The sequence below is a fragment of the Urocitellus parryii genome, chromosome 4, assembly GCF_045843805.1.
Source record: "Urocitellus parryii isolate mUroPar1 chromosome 4, mUroPar1.hap1, whole genome shotgun sequence".
Taxonomy (NCBI): domain Eukaryota; kingdom Metazoa; phylum Chordata; class Mammalia; order Rodentia; family Sciuridae; genus Urocitellus; species Urocitellus parryii.
Window position 1 is genome coordinate 156,032,851 of NC_135534.1, and position 16,440 is coordinate 156,049,290.

Sequence of the window (16,440 nt, forward strand, 5' to 3'; positions counted from 1 at the left end):
GTGGTGGTGGTGGTGGAGATCCCTGGTGTTTCTCAAGTACAGAAGTAGAGATCTACTCCACTGGGTGATTGTAAAGCATCATTATGTCTCCTAAAGTAATCAAGTTCTCTCCTTTTTCCTGTATCATGATATATAGTCTTCTTTGAATGGTCTTGAGATGGTATGACTACATTTTACCATGAAAATTATCATATTTTATCAATTTTAAGTCATCACATTTTAACTTCTCTGAAATTGCAATATGTCTTATGATTGGTCGTACATCAACTTTGATATCTAGTGATTTTTTTTTCTCAGTGGTTCATCAAATTAGTTTTCCATTTACAATCAAAGTAGTTTTAAATTCAAAGTTATAATATACTTTTGTAAGTGCATCTTCAAAAGTTTCTTACCTTTCAAATTGAGAATTCAATAGGCATTACAGCCCTGGTCATGACTATACTCTGTTCTGCAGAGAAAGAACAAATGAAAGTAAAATGACTTTAGCATAAAATACATTACGGAGGAGCAAAAATATTTCTAAGACATAACACTTCAACTTATTATCATTTACTGTCAGCTATTGATCTCAGAGTGCTTTTTCTTTCAAGCCCCCTTCAAGTGTCCATAATAAATGAGGTATCCATTTGCACATGGAAAACCATGGTAAGCAAATAACAGCCGATGTATTAGTAATCTTCACTTTCAAAAAAAAATGCACACTGCTTTGGATGGATGCATTCAGTCTGATCAGTTACCACAATTTTCAGAAATTCTTAACTGTGCCATGACTTAGTTTTACTAAAATATTACTATTAAACAAAGTCCGTGTTCCAAAGACAGCTTATATATTAGGTTATCTTAAAAAATGCACAGAGATCTTAGTATAGCTCTTCACTGATTTTGCTAGGCTCTCTACATGTATAATCTTTATTAATATTTGTGCTTGGTTTTCTAATAAAATTGGGAAAGAAGTTATGAGACTTAGATGTTTATTGAGCATAACCACCCTGAACCCTACATGGCTATTGACCAAGCAGTAATGGAAAACGGGAACCAAGAAATAAAAATCTCATCAACACAGTGAAATCTGTTCTTTTCCCTCTGTATATAAACCTCATGTGTTGGCTTTGGCAGCAGTTTGAACTTTGTCATTCCAATAAAGTTCCTGAAATTCACTGGATATCATTTCTTTTACAGGAAAACATCTGCAAGTGTATTTATCGGGTTATAAGCAAAAATACTTATTTTTCCAAATGACCTATCAGACATATTTATTTGTATTTGTGATGTACATTATTCGCCCATCCCAAAAATCTGTGAACTATGAACATAATTAAAACATCATTCCTTAGTTTAAAAATATACTAACTAGAGAAGCATACACAGCTCTCTACCTCTGAACATTTTCATTGTGCTGTTGAAAGAATCCTAGTTGGTTGAAAAGAGAACTGCTTTTAAACTCTCTTTAGGGAAATTTAGTGAAAACTTTCCACTCTTAAACTTGATTCGACAGTCTCTGCAGCTTAAATCTTTGAACACATAATACTCACACCCCTGCTGTACTTTGGTATCTTAGATGCAACTTCCATAATCATGGAAATTACATATGTCATATAACTGAAGACATAGTTGAATTACTAGTATTAGTATTATTTGTCATTAAAATATGAGGAGTTTAGACCAGTGCAGTGGCACACCTTTGTAATCCCAGTGGCTTGGGAGACAGACAGGAGGATCATTGAGTTCAAAGCCATCCTCAGCAACAGCAAGGCACTAAGCAAGTCAGTGAGACCCTGTCTCTAAATAAAAAATACAAAATAGGGCTGGAGATGTGGCTCAGTGGTTGAGTGGTTGAGTGCCCCTGAGTTCAATCCCCAGTACCCTAAACAAACAAACACACAAAAAATTGAGGAGTTTTACAAGTTTTATATTTGATGAAATATGGGATGATAATGATGATGATGACAATGACGACAACTACCATCTGTTGTTTAAACTATGTGAGGGGCTGTTTGAAGCATCTTTAGTACCTTGTTTAATATTCACAAATGCATTGCATAGTAGTTATTATTAGGTAATGTTTATAGATTAGGAAAGTACAGCTTGGAGCATAAATTGTCTATGCCACTAACTGTAAACGTTGGGATTTGGATTCACATATGTCTGGTATCAAAGCTAGATCTGTTAAGAGTTGCATGGGGATTAAACTTAAAAACTCATATCCAAATTCATCCAAAAGCCTGTGTTTGTAATCTCTTGTCATCTCTGCATGGCACTCTCACACCGAAGATAAAGTTGGATTAGTGTCATCATTAGATGGTGAATCTCATCTAAATTTCTATAAAGTGTCAGCTTATTCAGGCAAAATAACTTATCTTTCTTCAATTTGTATTTGCTAGATTTGGGGCAGGATGGAGAGCAGACAGGTACAGAGATGAGTACACACTGGAGGAATGTAAAGAGGAAGAGGGATCCAACTTAACTGAAACCAAGGAGCAAGCCCTGAGTCCTGCACAAAGACTAGCAGATCTGGGTTCTAGTGCAGGGTCTTGCTCTTACTGTCTTGCTGTAAGATATGAGCATGTCATTTCCCAACCCATCTCCACACTGGGACTAGGTTTCTACATGATAATCTCTGTACTTTATCTCATGATAAAATGAGATTAAATAAGGTAATTTTAAAAACATAGGCAATGATAGATATATTTGACATTATTCATGTCTAGTGGACCTGAGATAAGTGCAATCATTGATTAAAGATCCCTTCACACAATGCTTGTGCCTCACAATAGAAGGGGTGTGGAGGGAAAAGCAGATGCACACTCTGGAAGCCTCAAATGAAACATTTCACAGCTCTTTAATGTCTTTTAATTAGCTACAGTTAAATTAATATTGCTTATACATATTAGGCACAAATTTTATTCTCTTTCTCTCAGTGGATAATATACAATTTGATTCCTGGCTTCGCCACTCCATTAAGCCTTGTTGAGCCTGTTCTGTAACCTCCTGAGCCACAATTTCCTTATTTAAAAATGGGAATAGCACTTTTTATGCAAGCATTTTTGAGAATGATAGGGCCTAATAATTTAATATATATTAAATATTTATTATTGTCCTAATCAGAACTTGTAATCACCTTTTTTTTAAACTTCTCTTACCTATTCTACATGAATGCCGCAATTCTCATATTTTGAAAATGTGCCCACAGCGGACACTCCACTGAGGCAGTCAGCGGCCACCATCCGGGAAAGCTGAAGGATACACCGCCACTCTCCTTCAGAGTGCAACATCAAAACAGGTCGGTGTCATTCAGCTCACCCCCCAGACAGCAGGAATTCGCATAAAATCTCTCCTAGGCTTGCCAGGAGAGGGAGTATCAAGCTGAGCCTCCATAAAGACTAGGGGGAAACCAGAGACACCTGACCTCCAACCCCTCCTCCCAGTAGCAGCCAAAAGGAAACCTGGCTAGCCAGCGCTGGGGGAGGGGCAAGCAGAAAAAATCAAAGTGATAGAGTGCCAGGGATCCCAGCAGCCTGCAGCAGGGCCCTGGAGATCCAGGCCAGCTGATTCGCGCGGCCTGCCCTGCGGCTACAGAAGGCGTGGCGCCTCAGTGAAGCCATTAATTAGCAAGCAGGGAGGTTAGGGAAGGCCATTAGGTGGAATCCCACCAGCCAAGCCCACACGGACCCTTGGGACTAGCACGGGATCTCAGAAGGGGAAGGAAGCGGTACAGTCCCATCCCCCACAGCGGACACTCCACCGAGGCAGTCAGCGGCCACCATCCGGGAAAGCTGAAGGATACACCGCCACTCTCCTTCAGAGTGCAACATCAAAACAGCGGACACTCCATCCAGGCAGTCAGCGGCCACCATCCGGGAAAGCTGAAGAATACACCACCACTCTCCAACAGCTTGCAACATCAAAATAGCCAGCAGCAGGACCCCGGAGATCCAGGCCAACTGATTCGCGCGGCCTGCCCCGCAGCTACAGAAGGCGTGGCGCCTCCGAGAAGCCATTAATTAGCAAGCAGGGAGGTTAGGGACTGCCATTAGGTGGAATCCCGCCAGCCAAGCCCACCGCCCACGCCCGGAACAGGCCCAGCGACCTGCCAGCATTGTAGTCACGACACCCCAATTGGAATAGGGACAGAGCAGAGCCGCCTTCCACTCCCGGAACAGGCCCAGAGAGCCGCCAGCGTGGTAGACACGTCACCCCAATTGGAGTAGGGGCACAGCTGCCGCCCGCACCTGCAAGGGAGACTTTTCAAGTATACAAGAGCAACATAAATAAATAGGGGGTAAATTTCAAAACACAACAGTTGCACCAAGCAAAAAGAAATGCGAGCAGTATGAAAAGACAAGGAAAGAAAGGACCACAAGCAATGCACGTCAACTCAACTTTAGAAGAGGTAATAGCTGCAACAGATGGAATATCAGATAAAGAGTTCAGGATATATATGCTTCAGATGATCTGGAGTCTCAAGGAAGACATGAGACAGCAAAATCAGACAATGAAAGATCACATTGACAAACAAATCCAGGAAGTAAAAGATCAATTTCACAGGGAGATAGAGGTAATAAAAAACAAACAAATTGAAATTCTAGAAATGCAGGAAACAATAAACCAACTTAAAAACTCAATTGAGAATACTACCAGCAGAGTAGATCACTTAGAAGAGAGAACATCAGACAATGAAGACAAAGTATTTCAACTGGAAAAGAACATAGACAGCTCAGCAAGTCTGCTAAGAAACCATGAGCAGAACATCCAAGAATTATGGGACAATATCAAAAGACCAAATTTAAGAGTCATTGGGATACAGGAAGGCACAGAGCTCCATTCCAAAAGAATAAACAGTCTATTCAGTGAAATAATACGAGAAAACTTCCCAGAATTGAAGATTGAGACAGAATCCCAAATCCTAGAAGCCTACAGGACACCGAATGTGCAAAATCATAAGAGATCCACACCTAGACACATTATAATGAAGATGTCCAACATACAGAATAAGGAGAGAATTTTAAAAGCTGCAAGAGAAAGAAAGCAGATTACATTTAGGGGTAAACCAATCAGGATAACAGCTGATCTCTCAACACAGACTCTGAAAGCTAGAAGATCCTGGAATAACATATTTCAAACACTGAAAGACAATGGGCTCCAACCAAGAATCGTGTATCCGGCGAAATTAAGCTTCAGGTTAGAAGATGAAATTAAAACCTTCCACAATAAACAAAAGTTAAAAGAATTCACAGCTAGAAAACCATCTCTTCAAAAAATCCTTGGCAAAACATTACAGGAAGAGGAAATGGAAAATAACATTGAAAACCAACAATGGGAGGTAGGACAGTAAAGGGGGGAAAGTAGTCAAAGAGGATAACAAATCAGGTTTAGTAACATCAATAAACAAATATGGATAGAAGAACAAACCATATCTCAATAATAACCCTAAATGTTAATGGCTTAAACTCACCAATTAAGAGACACAGGCTAGTAGAATGGATCAAAAAACAAGACCCAACAATATGCTGTCTACAGGAGACGCATTTGATAGGGAAAGATATACATAGACTGAAGGTGAAAGGTTGGGAAAAATCATATCACTCATATGGACCACGGAAACAAGCAGGAGTGTCCATACTCATATCTAATAAAATAGATTTCAAGCCAAAGCTAATCAAAAGGGATATAGAAGGACACTTCATACTGCTAAAGGGAACCATACACCAACAAGACATAACAATCATAAATATATATGCCCCAAATAATGGTGCAGCTGTGTTCATCAAGCAAACTCTTCTCAAGTTCAAGAGTCTAATAGACCAACATACAATAATCATGGGAGACTTCAACACACCTCTCTCACCACTGGACAGATCTTCCAAACAAAAGTTAAATAAGGAAACTATAGAACTCAATAACACAATTAACAACCTAGACTTAATTGACATATATAGACTATACCACCCAACATCAAGTAGCTACACTTTTTTCTCAGCAGCACATGGAACCTTCTCAAAAATAGACCATATACTATGTCACAGGGCAACTCTTAGACAATACAAAGGGGTAGAGATAATACCATGCATCTTATCTGATCATAATGGAATGAAACTGAAAATCAATGATAAAAGAAGAAAGGAAAAAGCAAGCATCACCTGGAGAATGAACAATAGGTTGCTGAGTGATCAATGGGTTTTAGAAGACATCAAGGAGGAAATTAAAAAATTCCTAGAGTTAAATGAAAACACAGACACAACATATCGGAACCTATGGGACACATTGAAAGCAGTTCTAAGAGGAAAATGCATTGCTTGGAGTTCATTCCTCAAAAAAAGAAAAAACCAACAAATAAATGATCTCATACTTCATCTCAAAATCCTAGAAAAAGAAGAGCAAAACAACAGCAAAAGAAGTAGAAGGCAAGAAATAATTAAAATCAGAGCTGAAATTAATGAAATTGAAACAAAAGAAACAATTGAAAAAATTGACAAAACTAAAAGCTGGTTCTTTGAAAAAATAAATAAAATTGACAGACCCTTAGCCATGCTAACGAAGAGAAGAAGAGAGAGAACCCAAATTACTAGCATACGGGATGAAAAAGGCAATATCACAACAGACACTTCAGAAATACAGAAGATAATCAGAAATTACTTTGAATCCTTATACTCCAATAAAATAGAAGATAGTGAAGGCATAGATAAATTCCTTGAGTCCTATGATCTGCCCAGATTGAGCCAGGAGGATATAGACAACCTAAACAGACCAATAACAATAGAGGAAATAGAAGAAACCATCAAAAGACTACCAACTAAGAAAAGCCCAGGACCGGATGGGTATACAGCAGAGTTTTACAAAACCTTTAAAGAGGAACTAACACCAATACTTTTCAAGCTATTTCAGGAAATAGAAAAAGAGGGAGAACTTCCAAATTCATTCTACGAGGCCAACATCACCCTGATTCCGAAACCAGACAAAGACACATCAAAGAAGGAAAACTACAGACCAATATCTCTAATGAACCTTGACGCAAAAATCCTCAATAAAATTCTGGGAATCGGATTCAAATACATATCAAAAAAAATTATACATCATGATCAAGTAGGATTCATCCCTGGGATGCAAGGCTGGTTTAATATACGGAAATCAATAAATGTTATTCACCACATCAATAGACTTAAAAATAAGAACCATATGATCATCTCAATAGATGCAGAAAAAGCATTCGACAAAGTACAGCATCCCTTTATGTTCAAAACGCTAGAAAAATTAGGGATAATAGGATCACACCTCAACATTGTAAAAGCAATCTATGATAAGCCACAGGCCAGCATCATTCTGAATGGAGAAAAATTGAAGGCATTCCCTCTAAGATCTGGTACAAGACAGGGATGCCCTCTCTCACCACTTCTGTTCAACATAGTCCTCGAAACACTGGCCAGAGCAATTAGACAGTCAAAAGAAATTAAAGGCATAAAAATAGGAAAAGAAGAACTTAAATTATCACTATTTGCAGATGATATGATTCTATACCTAGCAGACCCAAAAGGGTCTACAAAGAAGCTATTAGAGCTAATAAATGAATTCAGCAAAGTGGCAGGATATAAGATCAACATGCATAAATCAAAGGCATTCCTGTATATCAGCGACAAATCCTCTGAAACGGAAATGAGGACAACTACTCCATTCACAATATCCCCCCCAAAAATAAAATACTTGGGAATCAACCTAACAAAAGAGGTGAAAGATTTATACAATGAAAATTACAGAACCCTAAAGAAAGACATAGAAGAAGACCTTAGAAGATGGAAAAACATACCCTGCTCATGGATAGGCAGAACTAACATCATCAAAATGGCGATATTACCAAAAGTTCTCTATAAGTTCAATGCAATGCCAATCAAAATCCCAACAGCATATCTTGTAGAAATCGATAAAAGAATCATGAAATTCATATGGAATAATAAAAGACCCAGAATAGCAAAAACAATACTAAGCAGGAAGTGTGAATCAGGCGGTATAGCGATACCAGACTTCAAACTATACTACAGAGCAATAGTAACAAAAACAGCATGGTACTGGTACCAAAACAGGCGGGTGGACCAATGGTACAGAATAGAGGACACAGTAACCAATCCACAAAACTACAACTATCTTATATTTGATAAAGGGGCTAAAAGCATGCAATGGAGGAAGGATAGCATCTTCAACAAATGGTGCTGGGAAAACTGGAAATCCATTTGCACCAAAATGAATCTGAATCCCTATCTCTCGCCGTGCACAAAAGTTAACTCAAAATGGATCAAGGAGCTTGATATTAAATCAGAGACACGGCATCTGATAGAAGAAAAAGTTGGTTATGATCTACAGGCTGTGGGATCGGGCTCCAAATTCCTCAATAGGACACCCATAGCGCTAGAGTTAACAAATAGAATCAACAAATGGGACTTACTCAAACTAAAAAGTTTTTTCTCAGCAAAAGAAACAATAAGAGAGATAAACAGGGAGCCTACATCCTGGGAACAAATCTTTACTCCACACACTTCAGATAGAGCCCTAATAACCAGAATATACAAAGAACTCAAAAAATTAGACAATAAGATAACAAATAACCCAATCAATAAATGGGCCAAGGACCTGAACAGACACTTCTCAGAGGAGGACATACAATCAATCAACAAGTACATGAAAAAATGCTCACCATCGCTAGCAGTCAGAGAAATGCAAATCAAAACCACCCTAAGATACCATCTCACTCCAGTAAGACTGGCAGCCATTAGGAAGTCAAACAACAATAAGTGCTGGAGAGGATGCGGGGAAAAGGGCACTCTTGTTCATTGCTGGTGGGACTGCAAATTGGTGCAGCCAATTTGGAAAGCAGTATGGAGATTTCTCGGAAAGCTGGGAATGGAACCATCATTTGACCCAGCTATTCCCCTTCTCGGTCTATTCCCTAAAGCCCTAACAAGAGCATGCTACAGGGACACTGCTACATCGATGTTCATAGCAGCTCAATTCACGATAGCAAGACTGTGGAACCAGCCTAGATGCCCTTCAATAGATAAATGGATAAAAAAAAATGTGGCATTTATACACTATGGATTATTACTCTGCATTAAAAAATGACAAAATCATAGAATTTGGAGGGAAATGGATGGCATTAGAGCAGATTATGCTAAGTGAAGCTAGTCAATCTTTAAAAAACAAATACCAAATGACTCCTTTGATATAAGGGGTGTAAACAAGGACAGGGTAGGGACGAAGAGCTTGAGAAGAATATGTACATTAAACAGGGATGAGAGGTGGGAGGGAAAGGGAGTGAGAAGGGAAATTGCATGGAAATGGAAGGCGATCCTCAGGGTTATACAAAATGTCATATAAGAGGAAAGGAGGGGTAAGTCAAGAGAATACAAATGGAAGAAATGATTTACAGTAGAAGGGGTAGAGAGAGAAAAGGGGAGGGGAGGGGAGGGGAGGGGGGATAGTAGAGAATAGGACAGACAGCAGAATACATCAGACACTAGAAAGGCAATATGTCAATCAATGGAAGGGTAACTGATGTGATACAGCAATTTGTATACGGGGTAAAAGCGGGAGTTCATAATCCACTTGAATCAAACCGTGTAATATGATGTATTAAGAACTATGTAATGTTATGAACGACCAATAAAAAAAAAATAAACAGCATATTAATAGAAAAAAAAAAAGAAAATGTGAAAATGATATCCTGGGCACCATGAATGGTACAGAAAGTAATTAAATACTATCTCTGTTCTTAAAGAAATTATATGTTTTAATTTCTGCCAAATAAATTATTTTACCCATTTACTTTATCTAATTTGTTATATTATACAAAACAATGAACTAGCATTTTCATTTTTAACAATGTATAAACTGTTATTACATTTTAATCTATAAAAATCCACTTGGTCTAAGTAATTGTTCTGGACTAACCCCAAGCATTATAACTTTGACTCATCATGTTTACATTAGCAATTTATCCCTTGGAACACTAGTTGAAGGCTTAACTTCATTTCTTCTATTCATTACATGAAGGCAGCTATTTCCAAGCCTTTTGAAATCTTCTCCATTTTATTCACCTGTCATTTCCTTCTGGGTGACTTTGCTTCATACATGGCTATGTTTGTTATTGTGTTGCCTATCCTGGGAGTCTTTCCAAATTTCTTCCCCCCAATTCATCGCAGGCACCCTAAATTGGTTCCCCCGACACAATTTATACCCAAACTATTATCATCTTTGAAAGACAGTTAAGACCAAAGACTCTGGGGCCAGACTTCCTGAATTCTACTGGAACGTATGACTTTAGGTAAATTATCCCTGGTTGCTTCCATTTTATCATTATAAAACAAGTTATTGGGATGATTAAATGAGTAAATGTGTATGAAATGCTTAGAATAGTGCTTGACCTGTCATACATGCCATGTAAGTATTTGTCATTAGTGTTACTATTCACTTAATATCTTTGACCCTGGGTTGCTGACAGTGTCTGATCTACTCATAATTTGGCTTTGCCAATAAACTAGGCAGTATGAAGTAGAACCAAACATTGGTGGGAACAAATATAGACAGTGTTACAGAAAAAAACAAAGCAGCTATGATGAGATTGGTAAATTTTTAGAAGGATATGTAGAACAATGTTTCTAGTAGATGGAAATCAAAAGCCTCAGAAGTCTTTGTGAGAATATTGGACATGAGTATGGGTTCGAAAGAGGAAAACAAATAGCCCCTAAATAAGGGACTGTTGCACTCTGGAGAGTGCCAAAGAGTTTTGCAAATTCCTCAGAGATGAGCAGTAGGGAAGAAGAGCTCTTGCATGGCTTTTGAAAAAAGGTGAGGGTTATGAATGAGAGAAGACAAAGAAAGAAGGGTAGAAGGAAGTCGTGGAGAGGCTGCTAGCTAGGAAGTCAAGAGCTTCTGTCCTTGGCTCTCCCAGGAATCCTCACCATGATCTTAGGACAGGCCCCTGACATTACTGAGCTAGAGGATCTCTAAGGTCCTAAGGTTTTTTTTCATCTTTGAATCCTAATTCTTTGAATTCTCTCTCTCTCTCTCTATATATATACACATACACATCTATTCATATAAATATACACACACATATATATATAGTTAGATATGTATAAATCATCTCTATATGTTAATAAAAATGAATGAACCAATATCATACAACATGGATGAATCTCATTTGATGAGTAGGAGAAGTCACACACAGGAACTTCATACTGTACAGTTCTGTTCATATGAGGATCCAAAACAGGTAAAACTGTGTGCTGAAGTCAGAACCATTGTTACCTTCTGCAGGTGGTACTGAATTGGGGGGAATATTTTGGAGTTGCTGAAGTAATCTTCATCTTGATTTGGATGGTGATTATGCAGGCTTGTGCATAGATCAAAGAAATGGAGTCATACTCTTCAGATTTGTGCACTTTTTTGTTGCTAGCTGAATATCCACTTAAAAGAAAAAAAATGAAGTTTGTAATTCTTTTTTATAAAGTAGTAAACATCTACTCCAAATGAATATTAGGGTGAGAAGTTGGAACAACCTAATTTCATTTGGGATGATGCCCTGATCCATGATAGAGTAGTAAATGGCTATGTTAATTGATTTATATGGCAAACAGTGGCTATTATTGAATTTTACATAGTTATGGTTGTATCTATATATTTCATGTTATAGTTTGGATCTTAAAATATTCCCCCCAAAACTGATAGTGCTATTAAAAGGGGGTCGGAACTTCAGGAGCTGGGGCTTAGTGCCTAGTGGAAAAAAGTTAGGTCATTGAGAGCGTGCCCTTAAAGGTTTTGGAACCCTAGCCACTTTCTTTCTCTTTCTGCCTTCTGGTCACTATAAGCTGAGCATCGTTGCTTTGCCACATGCTCCTGCCGTGAAATACTACTTCCCAAGAGATATAAAGAAATGAGGCTAGGAAACCATGGCCAGAAACTTCTGAAACCAAGAACTAAAATAAATCTTTCATGCCTTTTAAGCTGATTGTCTCAGGTATTTTGTCATAGCTTTGGAAAGCTGATGAATACACTCCAAAATTATTCGTGATATACAGCGCTACATGCATTAAATCAATGACTATAGAAATGCTTGCTAAGTATCCCAGTAGTTCATGGAAGATGCTCTGGGTCATTCTGTGGGTAAAAGAGAAGGTGACCCAGCAGCCTGAGCTCCTTGCCTTTCCCCATCCTGCTCTCAACCAGTGAAGCTCTGGTTTAATCAGTTTTGTAAATTATAGTATGGGCAAAAACTAAATTCCACCACCAAAATTGTTTGAAAATATACAGGAAAATATACATAGACTATATGGAATCTAAAACTTCATTAAAGGAATAAAATAGTGGTATTGGAAATTTTCTTACTCTAATTTTCATTTTTAAAATGTACATAATATTTGAACATCTTTGTGAGGTCCATAAATTGTACCTTGCTAGTCACTATCCTTGAGAAACAGAAAATCTGAAGTATGTTTTTTCTCCTCTTCATAATTCATTTAAAACTAAAGGTCTTAGGCTTGCTGTTGGGTGTTGCAAATATGAGTGTGTATAGCCCCTTTCCTTTGGTAGCTTAAAAGTAACGACAAGAAGACCCCTTGAATCAAGCCAAAGTGTTTCTCATCTTCCAATATTGAAGATTCAGGATGAAGAAGGGTGGTGTGTTTCCAGTTTTGCATGTCAGTCCTGACTCCTCGTTCCCCTGTAAAGGAAAAATCTTGCTTCAACTCTCTTCTCTGCCAGGAGAATCTCTGGCCCTTTGAATGTCTAGAGCAGGGATGCACATAAAGAGAATTACAATGGTGATGGACTCTAGGAGTGTTCTGTTCTCTTTCTGTTCTGTTCTGTTGACTTTAATTCTTCCTTGATACAGTTAGGATGAGGGGAGAAAGGAGGTGGCTCTGATGAGATGATCACTGTTGTTATTATAATTCTAACCACGTATCCCACCAACTGGAGCTTCCTGTTTTCGCCACCTTTGACAGCCACCTCTGCCTTCCCACCGTGCAGGTTCATTCCCCTCTCCATCTGTTCAATTGACATTTATAACACTCATCAGGCATTTGTTTTCATACCTCTCCAGATTTAAATATTGTTCATTGTTTTTGTGCTTACTCAGAACTCACATCCGTCATCAGCCTGGTAACTGCTTGACTTTATCCTTAGCAAGGTTTCCTTTTCCAGGGACCTAGAGGATATTGGAACCCTTCTAATCATGAATGTTGGCAAAGTCTGTGTGTTTGTGTGTGTATGTGTGTGGGGGTGGGTGGGTGTGGGTGTGTGTGTGAGAGAGACAGAGACAGACAGACAGACAGTGAGAGAAAGAGGGACAGAGACAGAAAGTAAGAGACTTTCAAACGGATTTCTAAGGTACTTTTTTTCCTTGATTAATAAAACTATCCAACTATTATATTTCTTCTTTCTTATATGTGTTAGCATTTTATGTAATTTAATAATGTCTACTAAAATAAATATTTTAAAAAAAGATATTATAAAATCTAAAACACTTTCAATTACATTTTTATTCTCTTAAAAAGAATTCTAAAGTGTGTTGTCTATGCAATATATCCCCTCTTTGGTCATAGTATTTTAAGCAACTCTGTATTTCATCTTTTGCTTATAGGTTTGCTTATAGGTTTGGCGATAATCAACACCAGGACATAAATCACTACTTTGTTCTTTTTTACCATAAATTATTTCTCAAAAGGTGAACTTGTTGTAATCTGTGATAGTGTAATTTATGCTCTGATGAGCAAGGAGTTTTAGAGGATCCAATCTGTGAAGTACCGAGCCATTGGAACAGCACACCACGTTCCCGAACTTCCCACACAAATGTTTCCATGCACTTCAATCCGTTCCAAAACCTCCAACTTCCTATCACCTCAGGAGGAGCCTCCTGCCACTATTCTTTCCTGATAAGCTGCAGATATATTTATTTTACTGTTACACCTTCCCCACAAAATGGAATTAGAAGGAAATAAGAGGCTCTTGGTTTTTACAATTTATTATCCTTTAGAGAATTAATGTTTGTACTTTTTAGCCACAGAAACCTTTGTTCAAACAAAACATTACACTATGGCCAAATGTGGGAACCAGATAAGTGTGCAGCTGCTCCAGGAGAACTAGGGTGGGGGCCAGAAGCCCAGGTTGGGCTTGTTCCCCCTAACAGTGGCCCCACAGGGGATTTCAAAGAGCAGCATGTGGAATCTGTTGATGTAGAGTGGTGGAGCTCAGTTCTGGCTGCCTTTGAGATCATCTGGCAAGCTTCTTAAAAATACCACTACCCAGACCCCATTTTGGAGATAGTGATCAGATTGATATGAGTTAAGGGCTCAGGCTATTGTTTGTGTGTTTCTTAAGGGCTTTCTAGTTTTCTAATGTATAGCCAAAAAACTAGTGCTTCACTAATTCATGTTTCAGAATCACCTGGGAGTTTGTTAAAACATTTCTGTGTGTCTGGAGTGAGGCCCCAGCATTTTCCATTTCTAACAAGACCCCAGGTGAGGTTGCTGCTGCTCCTGATCCAGGAAACATATTTTTGAAAACCCCTGCTTTGAAGAAGTGGAGAAACTGGATAGGAGTAGATCACATCTGCTAGGATCTAAGAAGAAATCAGCTTCCATTGGGTTTGCTATTTTATTACCCCCCCACACCTTTTTTTTACTTGCAAAATATAATCCTTATGTCCAGAAGTGCTATCATAGAAGATATCAATCATCTGGGGCAGGTATTGTGGCTTTGGGTTAATTAATGGTTTCCCCTCTCATCAAACATCTATCCCTAAGTCTACCACGATTTTTTTTTTGGACAGTTATTTTGGGTCTAATTTTGTAAATTATAAGAACAGTGGGACAATATGTTAAATAGAAGTCCTCCTTTAAAATGAACAAATGAACCAATCTAATAGGATTTGCAAGTGTGAAGTATAATCCATGGGTCATGCTGAGCAACCCAAAGCAGAGGAAGATCCACATTAGCCCTTAATGACATTAACAAAGCATCACTAAGCTGCCATTTGCCTTTATATCTTTTCCCATGTGCTTCTACCTTCTATACAGAGACCATCTAGGGAGAGGAGCAGTCACATATCCACTTCATGATAATCACCTGGAAAACCAGCTTTAGAAGAATTAATAAATGTGAATTGGTAAGCCAAGTTTATGGACTTGGGTAGACTTCTTAGCAGACATCTGTTTGAGGACTGGTACAGGTTTAGTAGCTTAGAATCACACAGTGCATGGGTTCATACCAGGGCATATACATACATGGACATATACAAGGCATGTCCTTAAACTGAGAGGACTGGGAATGGGTGGGCTACAGAGACTGGCTATTAATTTCCTTTGATAAACATGGGCATGACCTGTCTGGGTCAGAGAGTGGCATAAACCCAAGGCACTCCTTCATTGCTTGTAATGAGTACACTTACAGAGGCAAGAACTTAGACAAAGACTGCTTTACATAGGAGTGGGCTGGCTGGCATGGTAGTGTTTGTGTTGCCAGGAGTTGAATTGTGTCCTCTGCTGCAATTCATATACTGAAGTTACAACTCCAAGTATCTCAGAATACAACTTTATTGGGAAGTAGGATTATTGTAGATACAATAGTTAGGATGGAGTGATGAAAATAGGCACTAGTTTAGTATGACTGGTGTCCTTATAAAATGGGACATTGGATACTGACGAAATATATGGACATAGGGTAGACATCAGGTGAAGATGAGATAGCCCTTCACAAGCCAGGAACCAATCCTAGTGACACTTTAGAATCAGATTTCTAGCCTCCAGAAATGAGAGGCAGTAAATTAAGGGTATTTAAGCCACCCAATCCATGTTTCTTTGTTATGGCAACCCTAGCCAGCTAATGCACTGGCTTAGATTACCATGCTAGAAGCCCCATAAAGCCCCTCCCTGAGAACATAAGCATGTGTCTCATTCGGGAGCTGACAGTGCAAGACACACAGAAGGCCCATCACAATCATCCAGAGAAAAAGCAACACCCACTGGCGATATGTAGGTCCCATGGAAGTAAATAAACAATTGTCCTTTCCTTGCTCCTGGCTTCTTCCAATTGCACTTGCTGAGGTCTTGAAAAGGGAGCAGAAAAGAGTTGTTGGAGCCAGAGCTCATCACTTGCCCCCCAGTCCAGGTATTAAAGTTCCAGTTCAAGGTTGTTGGGAGTGAGGATGGTGGGCAAGGAAGAGCTGGCATCTAAATTACTCAAGATAAGAATTTTAAACAAGGATAAAATTTTATCATTCAAGGAGGTCAGAGTGTTTCAGAATTTACTCAGAATATTATTTAGAAATGGGAAAGGGAGACAAGAAAAAAAACAAAAAGCAGTGAAAATTTGTAGGTAGAAAAAATGCATGTTTTATGACTATGTTCCACTGAGACTTATGCATATTGAAATGTATCAAAAACTAGTAATAATAATAAC